The following is a 13,945-nucleotide window of genomic DNA, read 5'->3' as shown; positions in this document are numbered from 1 at the left end:
ATTAGTAAAATGAATGTGTTCATTTTGTCAGCTCAATGTTGACAAAATCCCCTGTGGGATTCAGTTATCTCAGTTATCTCTTAACCTCAGTTATCTCCAAGTTCATTTGGAAAGGCAAACACCTGCGTATAAAATTCTCAACAATACAAAGATGGAGGTTTTCCTCTTCCGAATGTTTTATTATATTACCGGTCTTTTAGCTTACGCCCTCTAGTCACTTGGTTTGATTCTTCTTCTACCGTGTCATGGCGTGATTTGGAGGAAGGTTTGGTGCACCCTTGGCGATTCCAAGATCTCCTATTTTCGAATATTTCCATCAAACAATTGAAGCTACGTTTTGGTTCCACAGCTGGTTACTACCTGGCGCACTGCAGAAAAATCCTTTAATATCTAACATAAATGGCACGCGGGGGGGGTCCCCTATTTTTAACAACTCAGATCTTTTACTTGGTCATCGACCAATACGTTTTCCTCAATGGAAGGATAGGGGAATTCATGTACTGGGTGATATCTACGGGGATGATAGACTTTGTTCATTTCAAGATCCTCATAAGATGTTAAGTGAATGGCTCAACATCAATTGCTTTATACTCCCTAAAGCGCTGGTTGTCTTGATTCATATGCACTATTGCAAGCGCAGCTGTGAGGCAGGGTTCAACACTAACTTTTTCCACTGGTGGCACTGGTGCTACAAACTTTTTCAGTTAGTGGCACCAGCACATGATTTGGCCATACCAATTTATTTTTATATATATATTCTTAAATAATTGATAATGACCTGGTTTGTGTCCCATAATGTGCCTGCATTCCATACAGAGCCAGGCTAATGAATGTGTGTGCCCTTGTTCTTACGTCCATTTGGATAGATTTACTGTAACAGCAAAGAAAAGAAAATGTTAAAATGAAGTGCAAAATCCTCTAGAGGGCAATTTAAAAAATAATCATACTTGATACAAAACCATAACCACGACCCAAAAAATAAAAACGGGTAGAAGTTTTTTCATGTTTGCACTCTCAAAATCCCACTTTTTCTTATAGAAAAACAACAAGACTGGATTTTCTATGTCCACAACAATGCTTAAACCACATCAGGGGACAATTGTTGAGGTCTTGGAAAAATCTGAGAAATGTAAGATTTTTTAAATTATGGTGCTCACCAGCCAGATAGTTGTGTTTAGCTAGTGGTGTTTCTGTAGTGCACTTGTGATGGAGTTTTCAAAACAAATGGCTGCGGGATTGATGCAAATAATCATGATTCTGCTAGGTTGCATAGGCTACTTTGTAGTTACCTTTTAATTGCCTTTCCATCTACTGGAAGCCGGTTAGGCTATCATTAACATCGCTAACGGCAACACAAAGTGGCATCTTTCATTTGAAGGCTGTGCAAGCAGCCTATACAAGGTTCATACAGACATTGGCAAGTTAAATTCAAGGACTTTCAAGCACTTTTTAAAGCACTTAATCGTAATGTTCAAGGACCTACATTTCAGATGTAATTGTTGTAATAGCCTATAGAAAAAAATCCCCCCAAAATGTATGCAAAAAGTATGCATTACCACTTTAAGATGTCTGTCTATGTGGTAGCTAGTCAGTCTTGCCATTTGAGATGTTGAAAAGTTATCGAGGGGTTACTGTATCATGTTTTAAAATGAGAAAGTGACCAAAATCTGGGTTCCCTTTGTAATGGAACGCTTTGTATGGAAGACCAACGTAAAGCCCACATCTCCCATAAAAGCTGATCAGAAATGAAATCACAGAATATTTTGGGGGGAGAAGTATAACTTCTAAATCGGCTACCAAGGAGCCTAGAGGAAATGTCTGATTTTCAAGGTAGGCTAATTCCACGATGACTGAACTGTGCATTGCAAATATTGAACCAAGATTTATCCATTCTTGTTTTAGCATTTAGGCCTACTGGTCGATATCATAACTTGGAAAATCTTTCCTACACTTTCATGCTTCTACCGCTGTCAGTCTTCGCTCCACGCAACAACCAGCTGTTTGAGAGCTACACACTCTCTGCCCGTACACCCCTACTAATTTAGTGGATTCGGCTATTTCAGCCAGACAGGTGTATAAAATCGAGCACAAAGCCATGCAATCTCTACAGACAAACATTGGCAGTAGAATGGCCGTACTGAAGAGCTCAGTGACTTTCAACTTGGCACCGTCATTGGATGCCACCTTTCCAACAAGTCAATTCGTCAAATTTCTGCCCTGCTAGAGCTGTCCCGGTCGACTGCAAGTGCTTTTATTGTGAAGTGGAAATTTCCCGGAGCAACAATGGCAGTGGCAACGCGTTCTCTGGAGTGATGAATCACGCTTCACAATCTGGCAGTCCAATGGACGAATCTGGGTTTGGAGGATGCCAGAGAGAACGGTACCTGCCCCAATGCATAGTGACAACTGTAAAGTTTGGTGGAAGAGGAATAATAGTCTGGGGCTGTATTTCATGGTTTGGGCTAGGCCCCCAGTGAAGGGAAACCTTAACCATACAGCATTAACCACACAATGACATTCTAGACGATTCTGTGCTTCCAACTTTGTGGCAAGTTTGGGGAAGGCCCTTTCATGTTTCAACATGTCCCCATGTACAAAGCGAGGTCCATACAGAAATGGTTTGTTTTGATTGGTGTGGAAGAACTTGAATGGCCTGCACAAAGCCCTGACCTAAACCCCATCGAAGACCTTTGGGATGAATTGGAACGCCAACTAAGAGCCAGGCCTAATTACCCAACATCAGTGTCCAACCTCACTAATATGCTTGTGGCTGAATGGAAGCAGGGCCCCTTAGAAATGTTCCAACATGTAGTGGAAAGCCTTCCCAGAAGAGTGGAGTCTGTTATAGCAGCAAAGGGGGTACCAACGCCATGTTAATGCCTGTGATTTTGGAATGAGCTGTTCAACGAGAAGGTGTCCACATACTTTTGGCTATGTAGTGTATGTCGACCTCTGACACACACAGACAGCCTATTTAAATAAATCAGGATCATAAAAAAGAAGCAAATTGTGGACCAGAAACGAACGTGACCAGGTTTTTAAAAAATGGCACAGACACCCTTGCAACCAATACAAAATGTGTGTCACACTGCCAAGTCAAACATTGGCAAATGCGACTGTTTTGGTCGCAGTATCGAACCCTGCTGTGAGGATCACAGACACAGGAAATCGTATATTTGAATAGGGAGCGACACGTGACATTTTCTGGCCTATCCAGACAAAGGAGCGATTTCCTGTGCCTGTGAACCTCGTGGCTGTGCTTGCATATGGAACGAAAGTCTGGCGGATGCAACAATAGCAGTTCCATCTCGCTGTGATGTTCTCAATGGATGGATCAACAGGAAAAAAATACAAAAATAATTCTCATAGCATTTAAACCAGACCACTATCTATTGGTCACAGATATGACTTTGTACTTAAAGCTGAAGTTTTAACGAGTCTGCACATATTTGAATGGTGTCTGCGTCGCTCAGTGGACGTTTGGCAGAGAAGTCTGCCCTTAGTTATATGAAACGGTGCCAATATTGTACTATCGCTAAGTATGATCACATTTATTTGACCGTTATAAGAAAGGTGAAATCTTATAGCAAGTCGTTTATAATTTGATTGTTACTATATTTAGAAATATTGCAGTCATTTCAAGCCCTATTGTCTCACCTTTGTAATATCATCCATTTGAAACACAACCAAAACAAACGGCAAATGCATAGAGTCACAAGCTTAATGTCGTCATTGCGTGCTATGAATATGGGCCCAAATACTTCATCAATACAAACATAAGTGAATTTGTTGCCCTAAAATGGGGGGATTTTATACAAAAGGGTTTATCATCCCTCACCTGACATACAAACATTAGGAACACCTGCTCTTTCTATGACATTACACATTTTAGCAGATGCTCTTATCCAGAGCGACTTTCAGTAGTGAGTGCATGTTGTTGTACTGGTCCCCCGTGGGAATCAACCCCACAACCCTGGTGTTTGTGGGTTCCACTTCAATCAGTGTAGATGAAGGGGAAGAGACAGGTTAAAGACTAAATATTTAAGTGCCTTTGAATGGGGTATGGTAGTAGGTGCCAGGCTCACTGGTTTGAGTGTGTCAAGAACTATAATGCTGCTGGGTCTTTCACACAACAGTTTCCTGCGTGTATCAAAAATGGTCCAACTTGACACAACCGTGGGAAGCATTGGAGTCAACATGGGCCAAGCATCCCTGTGGAATGCTTTCGACACCTTGTAGAGTCCATGTCCCGAGGCTGTTCTGAGGGGAAAAGGGGGTGCAACTCAACATTAGAAAGGTGTTCATTTTGTGATATATTGAGTTTTTATTTTTATTTCCTTCTTTTTTTCCCCATGTATGTTTATTTAGTTTGATCCCTTAGTTCTTCGGGCGGGATGCGATTGGGATGGGGGAGGGGGGTGTAACTACCTTTTGTATGCACACATTATCCCTAGGTCCATTCACTCCATGTTTGTAATTGGCTTTAATGAAAAGCTGCATGTTTCAATTTTAAGGGCCGACTCTGCAACAAGGAGTTCTTATTTGGCCTTGTCTGTGCAGCCATTTAGCGTTACAAAAATAGGACCCTAGTGTAAGAAGTGGCCTTAAAATCAAAAGGTGCAATAAAAGGGAAATTATCAAGAGGTGGAGGGAGTGCCCCTGGAATAAGTCCATGCGAATTTCCTGAAGCACGAAAGAATAGAAAAAAAAACTGGGCAATAAAAAGCTAGTGTTTCTTCGCCATAGCCACCCATTATTTTTCCCACCCTGATTGGGAGTTCTTTAAGTAATGGAGAGCTAAGATCGTGGTCATCTTATGTAAACGGTGGTGCTACTTCGTCGATTCCTACCCGGTTTACTGCAGTTTGATTAATCTTATAAGGCAAAATGCAGACTAAGAATGCTAACTGAGTAAGTGTTTGTTGACAAAGTTAAAATACTGGGTGAGAAGAAGAAAAAGATTTAAAACGTACAGTACAATTCAGGAGGTACAATACAAAGCTGATGGATGGTAATAAAAAAAAATTAGCAATTCACTATTCATTCAAGCACCTTTGATACAGTAATGCAACGATGACCGATTTACAAACTGCAAGATACAAAGGCTCGGGGACCCCTAATTATGGTCCTGGGGACCCAAAGGCTCGGGGATCCCTAATTATGGTCCTGGGGACCCAAAGGCTCGGGGATCCCTAATTATGGTCCTGGGGACCCAAAGGCTCGGGGATCCCTAATTATGGTCCTGGGGACCCAAAGGCTCGGGGATCCCTAATCATGGTCCTGGGGACCCAAAGGCTCGGGGATCCCTAATCATGGTCCTGGGGACCCAAAGGGGTGGACATATTTGTTTTCACTCTAGCACTACACACCTCATTCCACTAATCACTGGTTTGATGATGAGTTGATTATTGGAATCGGGTGTAGTACTAGGGCAACAAACAAAAAAAGTTGCAGTCATTTGGGTCCCCAGGAGCAGGAAACTGCAATAGCTGATTAGTCATGGCAAAGAACTTGGTCCACTGACAACATTCTAATCATCCCATTTTATAAGGACCTAGAGTTACTAGAGTCGGCATTGATCTTTGCACTTTTGTTTCAGTATTTGCTGATTAGTGAGAAAACCCATAATAATATCATCATTCAAATTATGAAAATACACAACACATTTGGATGGGAACAGGAAGACATTCCTTGAAAAGATAGTAAAGATTACACTACTACCGGTGTCTTTAATTATGATGTTGATATTCTGGGTAGACTAAACTAGTTGTACTCAGGAGACATTTTTTATACTGCATTATGCTACGCCAGTCAGTCAACCAACCAACTTTATGATCTTCCCCACTCTTGCCCGTGACATCTCCGGCAAATCTGTCGCAACTTCATTTCTCTCCCGGTGCGTGAACATAAACAGAGTGGCTACTAGGCTCGTGCCAGCCAGTGTAAGTTGGACTCCCACTCGTAAAGCCACCGCCCTGGCAAAAAAATAAAGCGCCCGTGCCGCACACCAAGGCTTCCTGCTCATGAAAGGGGCTGTGGAGCTGGTGGGAGCAAGCAGTCATAGTCAGAGCCAGGACCAGAGCCAGAACCAGGGCCAGAGCCAGGGCCAGGGCCAGGGCCAGAGCCAGGGCCAGGGCCAGGGCCAGGGCCAGAGCCAGAGCCAGAGCCAGGGCCAGGGCCAGAGCCAGAACCAGAGCCAGAGCCAGAGCCAGAGCCAGAGCCAGAGCCAGAGCCAGAGCCAGAGCCAGAGCCAGGGCCAGGGCCAGGACCAGGACCAGAGCCAGGGCCAGGACCAGAGCCAGGACCAGAGCCGCATGACTGCTGTTCATAATAGAAAGGTGTAGCTGTGTAAAACAGCCTCTCAACTCTCCCCGTCCAATAAAAGGATGTTTTATGTGTAATTATTTTCCCCCTGTGAGCTGAGGTTGGCTGCAGAAAAAGGCACACAGAGAGAGAGAGAGAGAGAGAGAGAAAGAGGGGGAGAGGGCTCGTGAGAGTCTCGCAGTCATGATTATACCAGGAGAGGGAGGAAGAAGGAAGAGGGGAGGAGGGCGCTCTCTGGCAGCCGTCTGCATGGAAACTCCGGGCCGAGGAGAAGCAAGCGAATAAAGAGGAGCAGAAACAGAAGAGCTATAGGGACCCTGCCTGCTAGGAAATGAAGAGAGGAGGCTTAGCTCGGCTTGGCTGGAGCGAGGCGTTGAGTGACCTTTGGAAAGCCACGTTTGGCTTTGAAAGCAAAACGCAGATGGTTTGCTGGTGGTGGTGTGTTTATGTGTGAGTGGGGTGGTCTGTGGTCGTGTGTTATCTCGAAGACAGCGAGACACGCGACCGCCATCGCAGCAAGCACTGATCAACTCTGTGATGTTCAACGAAGGTATGCTCCTCAGTAGTGTGGGGCTGCGTTGCACTCTGCACAGGCTAAAAGAGGCCTGTCAAAGCTTTGTTTGTACTGTATGGACGTCACCATAAAGGAATTCAACCGCCAGTTCACTCACGTTCACGCTGAGATGTTAACAGGTACACCACACTGCAGGTGTATTGTAACAGGTACCTACAATGAGGTTCATTGTATGTGGGATGAAAATGTTTGGGGCCCTGTATCAATCACTGCATCCAAGGAGAAAGGCAACAGACAAGTTGCTAGATGGAGAAAATGCTAATTATGCTTATTGTGAGGTAGAAGGGGTGCTATTTGGATGCAAGTCCTCTTCTTGGGTAATTAAGAAATACTTTAACATAGCACTCCTGGTTAACCCTTTAGAATCCATCATTATGTTGTACAAGACAAAAGCCATCTGACCAACACATTTCCACCTTCCTCAGGGTCATTTCATTGTGAAGATGCTAACATGGCCACAGAGGGGAGGAATGTCAGAGCAACTTAAGCCTTGTTCACATAAATAATGCATATACGATTCAAATCTGTTATTTTTCCTGCAGTCTTAACAGCCAAAAAGCACATGGAATTGGATATTTCAAGCCACCTTCGTAGATTATTTGAAGTCAAATACAAATCTGATTCCTTCCAATGTGACTTGTGTCTGAACGGTCAAATCTGATTTACTGGTCCTCAAGTAGTTTTTAGACTGTTATTTGTCATATCTTGTTGCTTGCTAGCTACTCTGTTGACGGCTTGACAAGAACATGTGGTAGCTAATTAGCTTTTTCATTGACCCCATTTAGTCGTCTGGTTGATTGTTTGGTCAATAGGCTGTTGGTCGACTGAGATTTTTTGTTGTCAAGCTGTCCTGGGATGGTACAGTCCATCATTATAAGACAGGCATCTCCAAAGTAAGGCACACATTCCGCGAGGGTATTTGCCTTCAAATCAAATCAAATATATTTATAAAGATCTTCTTACATCAGCTGATATCTCAAAGTGCTGTACAGAAACCCTGCCTAAAACCCCAAACAGCAAGCAATGCAGGTGTAGGCACGCCAAGCAATTTGAGAAAATGTTGAAATAAGTGTAATTGCAATGGTTTTCCATAAATTGCTACTGCTTGGAACCTGAAACCATTTGTGAGTATTCCTTACAGTATGTGTGAAGATCATGTGTCTTGGGTATAATTAAAAATCTTGAGTTTAGTAGGGGAGTCTGGCTTAGACGCTTAGGAGCGTCTCGCTCCGGAATGTGCTCTTTCCCGCCAATTTGTGCACATTCAATGTCTCCTTTTGGGCTCTCGAGTGGCGCAGCGGTGTAAGGCACTGCGTCTCAGTGCTAGAGGAGTCACTACAGACCCTGGTTTGATTCCAGGCTGTATCACAACCGTCTGTGATTGGGAGTCCCATAGGGCGGCGCACAATTGGCCCAGTGTCGTCCGGGTTAGGGTCTGGCCGGGGTAAATAAGAATTTGTTCCTAACTGCCATGCCTAGTTAAATAAAGGTTAAATTAAAATAAATACATTTTAAAAAACTTCATTGTGTAAATTGTTTTCCTTTTGATTGTTAGTGTCTATCAATTCACTATTACATACAGTACCAGTTAAAACTTGGACACACAAACACATACAAGGGTTTTTCTTTATTTTTACTACATTGTAGAATAATAACACATCAAAACTATGAAATAACACATACGGAATCATGTAGTAACCAAACTTGTTAAACAAAATATATTTTATATTCAAAGTAGCCACCCTTCGCCTTGAGAGCTTTGAACACTCTTGGAATGCTTTTCCAACAGTCGTGAAGGAGTTCCCACATATGCTGAGCACTTGTTGGCTGCTTTTCCTTCATTCTGCGGTCCAACTCATCCCAAACCATCTGTCACGTAAAGAGAGCAGGGGTTGAGGGAATAGGGAATGTTTTTCCTAAACAAATGAGGGATTTCGGTAACAGAACTTTTCAGTCAGAATTGGCTGCAATTATGTTGCATCTTCAGCAACACGGACAGCATGATAAACACTGTTAATGTTCTGTGGTCATTGCTGCATCAGGGAGGAGAGAGAGACAATGGGTGCGAGTCACAGTCACTTGCTGTCATTTCTTTAACACAGCACAGCAAGTCTGAGCCCAGCCCCTCACAGTCAAATCAATTGCGGTCTGACTCCCTCTAATCATTTGTGTCTTAATTATTTAATCAAACAGTGCCCTTAAAGCATTAGACAACCTCAGTGCATATAGTTGATTTGATTAAAACACATAGGATGTGTCTATATATGGCCAAAAAAAATTGATCAATTGACTGGTCGAAAGAACAGATGACTCTCGGTCGACCATGATTTTTTTTTTAGTCGGGAACAGTCTTAGACCCTGTAATCTTTGGCTACATTAAATGTTTCTTCATGTAGCCAATGCTTCACCTATTCCTCTTTGATTTAGAAGATATTGTTGCACAAACAAGTGCTGATTTAGGCCTACACCCACACTGGTATCAGGCTAGCTAGTCAGCTTACTAGCGATTAGCATTAGCGGCTAAAACAATTTAGCTAAAACTTGCTAAGAAAAGACAAACTAGCTGTAATAGTGTAATTATAGAGTGCTTGTGGATTTATATTAAGAAGCAAAATGGAAACAACATGTTGCATGTGGTGCATTGACCATGCAGACTGAACGCAAGTGTCTTGTGGTCAAGCAGCAATAAATGTGCTCCTTGAGTGACAGGGGGCGGAGCTACGTCTGTGTGGAAAGTGGCATGGAGAGAGAGCGAGGGAAAGTAGCGGTGTAAACGATAAAAATCGACGTTACACGCGGCATATCACATTTAACAAACCAAACATTCAAATACCATTATAGAATGTAAAGTCAAAACCCAAACCGGTCTGTGCATCAATACCGGTATATATTCAAATACAGATTACCGCCTAGCCCTAGCTGTAGCACAACAAAATGTGGAATAAGTCAAGGTGTATGAATACTTTCTGAAGGCACTGATTGTCAGGACAGACAATGCTAACTATTGTTTGTATATTGTTGTATTTTAAGTTTGTGAAACTCTTCTTGTCTATCAGTGTATCCGTGTTTTGTTACCTGTCACGTTTTGTGTTTTTTTTGTGGAACCCAGGAAGAAAAGCTATTGGGGAACCGAATAAACCAATCAAGTTTGATTCCAGGCTGTATCACAACCGGCCGTGATTGGGAGTCCTCTAAGGCGGCGCACAATTGGCCCAGCGTCGTCCGGATTAGGGTTTGGCTGGGGTAGGCCTTCATTGTAAATAAGAATTTGTTATTCTTAACTGACTAGCCTCGTTAAATTTAAATTTAAAAAAAACAATAACCAGTCAAACGATCAGAAATGTTATCCGCTCACATCTATGGGACCATTTCTCCCTTCATCTCAAGCCAACAATCAAATGGACTTTGATATAGGTTTATCCAGCTTAGAATGTTGTCTTGACATTAAAAAAGACAACGTGCCCCAAATACTGTCAATGTTCCCAGCAGAGCAAAAACATGCAGATCAGCTGATGGCATTGTGTGCTTTACTGCCTGCGCTTTTCTGAACGGAGACTGTGAGAGCAACCTGTGAGCGCATGGCATATGGGGTGATATAATCGAATTAATCATAGACATGAGCAGAGACAATTGCGCAAGAGTGCTTCGGGGGCATGTGTTGTATGACTTACTCTGCTGCACTGTATTCAAGTCAAGTCAGCCAACATTAAAACCATTCACTGTCAACGCTAAGAACATTGGAACCAAATACATCATTCTCATAGACAGTACATTGTCCAGTCTCTGTCAATATTGTATAAGTAAGACACTAATGAAAATCTGGTTGAATTCCAGTCTGGCCCTATTGTCCACTCTCAGTCAAGCCCTAGAGTGTTCAGGAAAGGGTTCGACATGTTTGACTACCCAGCATGCCCCTGCCTCTCTCTAGGCTCCTCTGCTCTGCTCTTTTCTGCTCTCTCTTACATCATAATACAGTGGATTCAGATCAGGACATCGGCTGCACTGCATAGCCTGCTTATATAACTGAACCTTTTCTAAGCTTTCAGCACCACTGCCCCATACAGAGAGAGAGACAGAGAGACAGAGAGAGAGAAACCAAAAGAGAGAGAGACAGAGAGACAGAGAGACAGAGAGAGAGAAACCAAAAGAGAGAGAGACAGAGAAACAGAGAAACAGAGAGAGAGAAACCAAAAGAGAGAGAGACAGAGACATATACAGTACTGTAGACAAAAATAAGCTGGGAGAGGCTGAAGAAGGTCACCTCAGCACCCCTGAAGAGGGCCAGCCTGCCAGCCATCTCAAATACACACACACACACACAGAGGGGAGCAGGTCACATAGGGCTACGGAATGACTGCTCCACTCCTCCTTCTCTCTTATTCATTCCTTATGCTTACTGATATTCCCCCATGCCAAACATAAACAGTATGCACTAATACACATGTAATAGACCATGTATTGTAGACATTAGTGCATTCATTTGTTTGTGATGGAACTCAAAATGTAGGAGGCTGAGTTACTGTACACAAGTGCTAAAATGTGATTACAGATGCTTTCCAAAGCTCACAATTGGGTTTATTTGTAAGAGTATGCTTTCAGAAAAATGTTTATGGTGTAATGTCTGATTTGACCAAGGCTAATAATCAACAGAGGCAAAGAACACGTTTTTTTTAAACAAGTAGGTAATGATTAATGTACTGTATAGGTGGAAATCTGGATGAAAGCCAAGGGCTCGCTGTATTAGACTTTATCGTGAAGCTAGGAACAAAATATCTTCCTCACGAATGAAAACAGTTATCAGTAGGCTATCCCCGAGAAAAACGACTTGGGAGGTCATCTTGCTTGCATACTGACAATGTCAAAAGAAAGGGCATTCTATCTTCGAGTTGTCAATTTGAATCAGCACAAAAACAAAAAAGCCTTCCATCGGTAATTGAAGTCTGTGAAGATCAAGAACTTCAACATTCTACGCAGAGAGAGGACGTGCGCTGAATGTGCTTTGAATATGGAAACCTGAGCCATTGTAATATAGCTGTCAGAATTGAAATATGGGTCCATAGTATGACAGATGTAAAAGTGCTATGGGAAGATAGAGGAGAAATTCCTTTCAAGAACATTTAAGGGTCATTACTGTTTGACAGGGCGGAGAAAAAAGACGAACAACACATTTATTACAATAGAATAGTAAGTAACATTGTACCAAGCTATTAATATTACACAGTAACTCGTGAATTTCCTAAACAAGGCTAAATGATATGGCTGTGCATAACTGTCATGTGTCCCATTATATTTTTCAGGACAATATTGTATTATTATGCACTATGAGAGTCAGAAGGAAAATGGTATTATCGTATCAATATTAATGTTGTTATAGGCCTATAATTATCACTTTCATTCAGCAGTATCATAGCAAATGTGATGTGACATTTGTACTGTAACCCTTGGAAGTTGTCAGAGTCAATATAAGTTATCTCAAGTATTTTCTGCAAATGTGTTGCAAACATACCCACAACAGCTTTGAACAATATGACATTTACTGTCTAATTTTATGCCAAAATAATATTTGAACCTCCTACACAAAAATACACACCACATAGCTTACACACTAATAGACAAAGGCGCACATACGCGCGCGTGTGTATGTGTGTGTGTGTGTGTGTGTGTGTGCGCGTGCTTGTGTGCAGTATCATAAATCCAAATTAGGCCCTTCAATGGACTATCTGAACACATTGCACACTGACTATCTGCACTGACACAACTGCATCCACAATGAAAACACTAACAACAACAGGAGCCTAATTGCGGCGGATTATATTTTAGCAACCAAACTTTAGGAGGCCAAACTGAAGCTATACTGTAGCCTACATGGTGCTGCTTATCTGTCAAACCATGCAGCTACAGTGGCTAGCTTGGACAGATGAATACGCACAAATGCAACATGCAAGGTGGGTAGTACACGTTTGGAAGCAAGTATGTGTCAATGAGACTCACCCGTCAGGTTCTTCAGCAGATTTAGACGAGAATACGGTTGTTTTGAGACAGAAACTGGGATGAAAAAAGTCAAAGCCTCCCCATATCCAGCGCAAGTGAAGTGGTAGGGAATGCAACTGCACAACACTGGGTTTTTATTTCTAAATCCCTCCGCAACGCACCGTGTACGGGCAAACTGTCTCGTGCAGTTCCTCTATTGCACTTAAACAAAGTCGCTAGGTGCTCGTTATTTGGGATTTTCCTTTAGGTATGTGCAAAAAAAGTGCTCCAGTATCGTTTCGACAGTGAAATTGAATCAAGAGAACTGCTAGGATTTCTCTTCCCTCCGCTTATGTATACAGTATGGGGTGAGCATAAAACCATTTTTTAGAAAACTATCTACCGCTCTCTACAGGAATACCACTGTAAATTACAAACACATCTGCCTTCTTTGATAAAAACGACAATAAAAAAAGAGCAATACTTGTTTTGAATATGAGGCCATCAGACTGAATAGAAATGAATACAGTTTCTGAGATGTTGAGCATCTCTTAGCATCCACACGTATCTGGCGCGGCGGGTTATCCTCGTCCTTATAAAGGTCTGCTGAAGATGCGCTCCACCTCCTCCCTTCGGAATTAGAAAGACCTCTATCTTGTGTTACCTGAAGATGAGGTGAGTTGAGGATCAGGAGCTTTTTCTCTATAATACAACATAACATTTTCCAAACATACAATTAAATACACTATAATACATTAAGCATACGAGAGGAAAACATGAATACAACAATTCTTACTATAGGCTATGCTTATGATTATTATGTTAGACCTTCAACAGTGGTGTAAAGTACTTAGGAAAAATACTTTAAAAGTGCTACTTGTGTTTTTTGAGGTATCTGTACTTTACTTTACTATCTATATTTTTGCCAACTTTTACTTTTACTTCACTACATTCCTAAAGAAAATAATGTACTTTTTACTCCATACATTTTCCCTGACACCCTAAAGTACTGTTACATGTTGAATGCTTAGCAGGACAGGAAAATTGTCAAATTCACTCACTTATCAAGAGAACATC

The 13,945-nt window shown here is 42.1% G+C and overlaps 1 protein-coding gene across 1 annotated transcript in view; it reads right to left on the bottom strand.

Annotated features, from left to right (window-relative positions):
* LOC139376418 (thyroid hormone receptor alpha-B-like) overlaps window positions 1-13,154 on the bottom strand; it is a 190,962-nt gene extending 177,808 nt beyond the window's left edge. The window contains exon 1 of the mRNA XM_071118995.1: window positions 12,890-13,154. The gene's annotated coding sequence lies outside the window, so the exon portion shown is untranslated. The remainder of the gene's footprint in view (window positions 1-12,889) is intronic.
* Between the last annotated feature and the right edge of the window lie 791 nt (window positions 13,155-13,945).

The sequence above is a fragment of the Oncorhynchus clarkii genome, chromosome 20 (genome assembly GCF_045791955.1).
Source record: "Oncorhynchus clarkii lewisi isolate Uvic-CL-2024 chromosome 20, UVic_Ocla_1.0, whole genome shotgun sequence".
Classification (NCBI taxonomy): Eukaryota; Metazoa; Chordata; class Actinopteri; order Salmoniformes; family Salmonidae; genus Oncorhynchus; species Oncorhynchus clarkii.
The sequence above is the reverse complement of the archived record's forward strand: the minus strand, read 5'-3'. Positions and strand labels throughout refer to the sequence as shown.